We start from the raw sequence: 7,883 nt of genomic DNA, 5'->3' as shown, positions 1-7,883 counted from the left end.
GGAGAGAGAACACAGTGAGTATCTGAATCCTTCCAGGAATTGTGAGAATGATTAGAAATGTTTCAGTGCAAAAGGATTTGTAACCATGAAGTACACACAATTTATTTATTTATGATTATGGTCATTGTAAACACTATATGTATTTACTATTGTAAATACTGTGTATCTAAATACTTTCAAATTAAAGCTGACATTCTAAGCTTTAACCTTATTTCAGGCTGAATTTATTTTCAGTGCCACAACAAGTACACCACTGACTGCTGTGTTACTAAACATTTAGTTACAGACTGCAAGATGATTAAATACTGTATGGATTGTAAACTCTCATGGAAAGAAGTATTTATGAAGAAAGAAACAGAAAGCACTTTATAGGAACAAAATACAATCTGGAGGGTATTTATATGCCTCTACACTAGATGGAGTGTATTTATATACATCTACACTAGATGGAGTGTATTTATGTACCTTTACACTAGATGGAGTGTATTTATGTACCTCTACACTAGATAGAGTGTATTTATATACCTCTACACTAGATGGAGTGTATTTATGTACCTTTACACTGGATGGAGTGTTTTTATATACTTGTACACTAGATGGAGTGTATTTATGTACCTTTACACTGGATGGAGTGTTTTTATATACTTGTACACTAGATGGAGTGTATTTATGTACCTCTACACTAAATGGAATGTATTTATGTACCTCTACACTAGATAGAGTGTATTTATATACCTCTACACTGGGTGGAGAGTATTTAGCAGATGTTCTTATCCATAGTGACTTACAAAAGTGCTTTGTTATTTACTCGTAGAACACATCCTAGTACAGTACAGAAGGTTAGAGCTCTACATCACAGAGGGAGGGAGTGGAGAGGTCAGTAATGAACATGAGGTGAGACAGATTGAGACAGCATCCAGGAGACCAGCAACACAGGAGACACCCATCAAATGCAACGAGCTCTTTAAAGGCAAGCACATCAGATCTGTGCTCACTAAAGGATACGCTGGAATTGGGAAAACTGTCTCTGTGCAGAAGTTCATTCTGGACTGGGCTGAAGGACGAGCAAATCAGGATGTCGTTTTCATATTTCCACTTCGTTTTAGGGAGCTGAATTTGGTGAAGGAGAAAAGGTTCAGTCTGATGGATCTGCTTCATGACTTTTTCCCAGAAACAAAACAATTACAATTAATACACTGTGATGCTTACAAAGTCATTTTCATCTTTTATGGTTTGAATGAGTGTCGACTTCCTCTAGATTTCCAGAACAATGAGAACTTGTGGGATGTAACAGAGTCGACCTCAGTGGATGTGCTGCTGACAAACCTCATCAAGGGGAATCTGCTTCCCTCTGCTCTCCTGTGGATAACCTCTCAACCAGCAGCAGCCAATCAGATCCCTTTTGAATGTGTTGATCAGGTAACAGAGGTACGAGGGTTCAATGACCCTCAGAAAGAAGAATACTTCAGGAAGGGAATCAGTGATCAGAGCCTGGCCAACAGAATCATCACACACATGAAGTCATCAAGAAGACTCTACATCATGTGTCACATTCCAGTCTTCTGTTGGATTGCAGCCACTGAATGTTGGGTGAAGCAGAGAGGGGAGAGATCCCGAAGACTCTGACTCAAATGTTCATACACTTCCTGATCTTTCAGATCAAACACAAGGATAGCAAATACTATGGTAAAACGAATAATGATTCTCACCAGACTAGAAAGACAGTACTGGCATTGGGAAAAATGACTTTTCAACTACTGGAAATGGGCAACCTGATCTTTTATGAGGAAGACCTCGAAGAATGTGGCATTGATGTCAAAGAAGTGTCAGTGTACTCAGGACTATGTACCCAAATATTCAGAGAGGAGTCTGGGGAAGGTGCTCAGCTTTGTGCATCTGAGTGTTCAGGAGTTTCTGGCTGCTTTATATGCATTTCCCTGCTTCATCTCCAACAACACATATGTGCTGGAAAAGTGAAGCACTGCAGACTTACATGACCTCAAAAGATCAACAATGTCTGACTTCCTTATGAATGCAGTGGACAAGACCTTACAGAGTGAGAATGGACACCTGGACCTTTTCCTCCGTTTCCTTCTGGGTCTCTCACTGGAGTCCAATCAGACTCTCTTACGAGGCTTACTGACACAGACAGGAAGCGGCTCTCACAGCAAAGAGGAAACAGTCAACTACATCAAAGAGAAGATCAGGGAGAATCCATCTCCAGAGAAATCCATCAATCTGTTCCAGTGTCTGAATGAACTGAAGGATCCTTCTCTAGTGCAGGAAGTCCAAACATACCTGAGAATAAGAGGTGACCATCATCTCCATGGAGTCAGTCTCTCTCCTGCTCAGTGGTCAGCTCTTGTATTTGTGTTGTTGAACTCAGAACAGGAGCTGGATGAGTTTGATTTGAGTAAATATGACCCATCTGAGGAATGTCTACTGAGACTGCTGCCAGTGATCACAGCATCCAGAAAAGATGTGTGAGTATTTTCATTCATAAACACATAACTGCACTGTGGGTGAGTTTCCCAAAAGCATTGTAAGACTATGCATATTTTATTGCCATCATAAGGTCTTTTGTTAATTTGTGAGTGTTTTCTGAACCCCTTTGTAACTAATGTATCATGTACCCTAATCACTATTTAAGGTGCGAGCTGAACCACTAAAGTGTTTCTGAAGTGTCTCTGTGCTGCCTTTCCTCTGACTACAGGCAGCGCCCACCAAACGCACCACAAATAAGATCGCATACTTATGACGAGACATTTTAAAACTCTTTAAATTCCTTCCTTTGCTTAAAAGTGAATAATGAATGTATGAAATGCTGATGTATGTCTCTGTTCAAGTGGGTTCAGTCTTCAGCATATGATGCATAACAGCCCACAAAGTCAAACCAAGTATTGACTTGTGGGACTTTTTCCAGACTGCCAGACTTTTCAAGACTTCACAGGGCAGAGTTAACAAAGAAACATTTTAAACCTGTTTAATTATGCCCAGCTAATGGACCTTCTATAAAATAAAAGGATGTGAACGTGTATGCATTCGTGTGCGCTGTTGTATGTGCACAATAAATCATCTTGGTTCTTACAATTTCAAAATTTCTCTTTGACTCCACTTAATTACTGATTCCATATCTTTTTAAAAACAAAATGAAGCTGCAAGATTAACATCTCAGTTTACCGTGACTGTTTAAATGCAGTTTAAATGAATAGAGGTGTGTTAAATAAGGCACAGAGAGGTGACTGTGGTCTGCAGTCTTTTCTGCTGTGAATATGCTCGTGTAAATCAGTGATTCTAGTTCAGGCAGCAGTGGTCCAAGGTTTTTGAGAACCTCTGAGCTAAATAAATTCCTTTATAAACAGCAACAGCGCCATCTCCTGGTAAATGCAGTGTTACTCGGTTACTAATATTGGTGTGGAGTTATAAATAGCACAAAGTAAATAGTAAGGAGTAACTCACGCGAGAACAGCTCAACGAGAGTAGCACATAACTTCAAAGTAACATGACTTGTGTAACATGAAATATAATTTCCGAATAATTTATACTATTGCAACTTAAATACGTTCTCAGTTATGAAGTTAGTCTTGTAAAAAGTAAAATACATTAGCTAATACATGTACGAAGTTAACTGGTTAGCTACCTAGTATACTATTCGTGTATTCATTTTATATCATTTGGAATTAATAAAATAATTAATTTTGGTGATGTTTGTTGTCAACTGTTTTCGGTTAATGCAAGCAACAGAAGAGTCCGTTATTAACATCATTATTAGAACCCGTTATTAACGTCAGATCAGTGTACGAAAAAAGCCCAAACGCGAGCTAATCATTTCCGCCACTAGAGGGAGACATTAGACCACTAATTAATAGTCGCTTTGACGAAAGCGCTTGAGTGTTACCAATTTTTGCTTAAGGTTTATTTGTGTTTGGGCCTGTAAACTCATAACTGAAGTTACACCTTCATGACGTCTAACCTGTGGAATAGTTTGTTTGCTGTATATTATAGCAAGCGCCTGAGAACAGAGGTGATGTCACATCAACCTGAACTGTGGATGCACATACAAGTTTAATTTGGGTATTAGTCATGTCTGTGTTTGTGTGTGTGTGTGTGTGTGTGTGTGTGTGTGTGTTGAGCTGTATGTGTGAGGAGTTTTTCTCCTTCTCTTTGCAGGCTGTATAACTGCTGTTTTACAGATGAAGTCTGTACTGCTCTGGCTTCAGCTCTGAGGTCAAACCCTTCATCACATCTGAGAGAGCTGAATCTGAGCTACAATAAACCAGGAGATTCAGGAGTGAAGCAGCTCTCTGCTCTACTGGAGGATCCACATTGTAAATTGGAGAAACTACAGTAAGTTACTGACTTACTGGCTCTTTATACACACACATCTATATCTATCTATCTATCTATCTATCTATCTATATATATATATATATATATATATATATATATATATATATATATATATATATATATATATATATATATATACACACACACACACACACACATATTCACACACTCACACACACACACACACAATATTCCACAATATTCCATCTTCTCTCTCACACACATATGCCTGCACAGTTTATCTCAAAAAACATCCCTGTACTGTCTTTTTCTGTCTCTTTAGCTGATACACACACACACGCACAATTTTCTCTCACACACATTCTTTCTCACACAAACATGATCACTTTTTCACTCTCTCTCTCTCCCACATACACACACACAGATGTGTGTCATGATGATACTGTGTGATGATGTTCTGTGGATGATGCAGTTATGTTGATTTTGATTTGGTTTCACTTTGCGTTTTAATGTGTAAATACAGACCACCTGAATTGAAAACAGTCTTGAGCAAGTGAATGAGATTTAGGATTTTCCTTATGAAAGGTGTTTGGCTTAATAAGCAGTGGTAGCTCAGTGGTTAAGGTACTTGACTAGTAAATAGAAGGTTGCCAATTCAAGCCCTACTGCTGCCAAGTTGCCACTGTTTGGCCTGTGAGCAAGACCCTTAACACTCAATTGCTCAAGTTGTACTCAATCATAATTGCAAGTCGCTTAGGATAAAAGTTTCAGCTAAATGCCATAAATGTAACGGCTTCCAGTAATTGTTAAGTTTAATTTCTCTATTGCAGCAATAAAAAAGCCAAATGTCAGACTGCATTTGCACAGAGATGGTGGATCACCCTGTGGATGTTACACTTACTACTGTGTCATACTGTGAGCGGCAGAGTGCTGATGTTCCAGGGTGCGCTCATGCCCGTTTCCTTCTGGCTCTATTCTTTTGCCATAGCTAGAGCTGCCGGAGTCCATCTTTGCCCATTATAGTTACCTAATTTACACTTTTCTTTTTACATTTATTTATTTTTCTCTTAAAACTGCTATTATTGTGGTGACCGTTGTCGGCCAGAGGACGAGCAAGACCAAAAGTTCTTTAATACTGCAAGTCGCAATTCCCTTTTGACTGTATTAGCTAGCGTGCTATGCACCCAGTCAGATGGTGCATATTTGCATATTATAATGATCTAATTTACTTCGAAACAGTACAACTAATACAGTACTAAAACATATTATCGTACTTTTATACTTTTTCGTACTGAAAGTGAACAAACTTCTGCCGTGGAGTCGGAAATAGGCACAAGACGGCAAACATTTTGTCTCATTGTGTAACTGATATCATTTTTTGCCCAATAGGAGTGACCTTTTGCCACGTCCACAGTCTCTACTGCGCAAACGTACACAAGATGGCAACACCCAAATATTCAGCTACTCTCCCGATATATGCAGTACAGCAGCCTCGCACAAAGTTTTTCTTCTGTCATACTGTGTTTCTTGTTATGAACAGGAAAAAGTCTGAAGACTCTTCACTGAGACTCTAAGCACTTAAATACACACCTATATTTTTACAAATAGATTATTTAACAGTCTTACTGTCTTCCTTCTACTCTAGCCTGGGTCTCAGCTGTATAGTATACTTAATACTGACCAATTTATTGTCACATGTGGATATATTTATAGTGGCCTCCAGCTTTTATTTTTCCTAGTTTTCTTCATCCTCATCAATCGATTCCTCGCCCTCGATTAAGAGTTAACAAGCCCAGCCTGAACGCAACATATAAGACACGTTTGAAAGAGGAGATGACCACTCGCTTTCTGTCTAGTAAGTGCAGACACAAGTCTCATTTCTTTTGACTTTAGAAAGCTATTCAGTTAAGTAGTTTGCTGAACTGTCGCTAAATGTTTTGGTGGAAATGTAACATTAAAATTACTAGTTAGCTTGACAGCATTAGCCACATTTAAATTAACCCACTAATCAGCGTTCAGAATTACATGTTTTTTGAAACTAAGCAATGTAAAGCGTATGATTTTGCTTGTAACGGTTATAAAGAGGTAGCTTTTGGATAATGATAAAATGATTCTTTTATTGGCATGTTTTCACTTTTTTAAATTGCGCTTTTTTTTTCCTTTTCAAGGCGCTACTTACAAGTTGTAAAAATAGTCCTTTGCAACTGGGCTGATGGCAAAAAGAAGTGAACATTCTTGGCTCTGACCTTTTGTTGACCAACGCAAAGAGAAAACTACCGTGGTAAAGCACATGTGTACTGCAGAAATAACCTGTTTCTGTTTGAGTTGTTACAAATAACTAAATTTCAGATATTTGCTACTGGCCACCTCATAATCGCATCATTGGAGGACCCCACAAGACCTTTAATTTCCACAATTCAAACCCCGAACTGTTAGTATCTCACGTATAGCTTCATTAACAAGGTGCAGTTATCTTTTGGCATCCTAAGCCTCTGCTTTTTCTTCCATCACCATGCTGTGGTCCAGGGCACTTTGGGCCTGGCTGGGGTAGTAGGAGTGGCGGAGGCTGTGTCGTCTTCTGGAGCAGGGCCTTCCAGGGTCTCACCAGGAGGAAGACGAGGCTGGACTCAGATGCGTCTGGGCAGGCTTCTCGGCGTCCTGCTGGATGTTAGTCAAAGGCAGGGTGCCCGCGAGTCCAGACGTTCCAGGAGCTTACTCAGTGCAGGAGGGAGGGATATGGGGGTCACCATGGGAGTGCTGGACTGGACAACGCTCCGACACAGAATATGCTGTTCCTGTTTCTTCTTCTGGGCATTGTACTAATAACAAAAATGGAACAAAAAAGAGGAAACGGGTCACACAGCCATCCAATACAATCTCGCACGCCTGCAAATGCATGCGTGGGCGCACACATCCGTGTAGATCGGGACTGCTGGGAACTTGGCCCTATGGACTGGGTACAGCTGATCCAAGACGTTCTGTGACCAGCCCACCACCACCTTACAGCTGCAGCACCCCCCGGTACTGGGTGGCCATGAATTACCAGCCACTGAAGTCCCAAACCCTCTGTATGGTCTTGTAAAGCCCACACGCCGTCGGTTTACGGCCCAGCCCATGGCACTCGGGCTGCATACACAGCAGTCGGAACACCCGCATGTGGTAGGACATCCAGAGGAACAGTCTGCTGTGGAAGAAGGCATCAGGTAAAGATGGAGATTGTGTGTAAACCAGCTGGGATCTGGGAGGCAACGACCACAGACACGGACTCTTGCTCAGCGATTCCCAGATCTCCCTGTGGTGAAGAGCACTCGGCTGACGCATCGATGCTCTCTGGGTAGTGTCTGCTTCCGACTCTCAGGCAGAAGCACCTTTATGAAGATGGGCTTCACGTTGTCCTTATCCCATGACAAAAGCACCAGAGGTGAAGTGGTGGTGCTGCCCATCTCAGCAGTGGGCACTGGCTGCGTTTTGCGTAGGTTGCTTCATCGGTTGGGCAGTGGGTAAGGTGCGCTGGGAGAGGTGAAGTGGTGGTGCTGCCCATCTCAGCAGTGGACACTGGCTGCGTTTTGCGT

Source organism: Electrophorus electricus, chromosome 21, assembly GCF_041902795.1.
Source record: "Electrophorus electricus isolate QZ-2024a chromosome 21, ASM4190279v1, whole genome shotgun sequence".
Lineage (NCBI taxonomy): Eukaryota > Metazoa > Chordata > Actinopteri > Gymnotiformes > Gymnotidae > Electrophorus > Electrophorus electricus.
The sequence above is the reverse complement of the archived record's forward strand: the minus strand, read 5'-3'. Positions refer to the sequence as shown.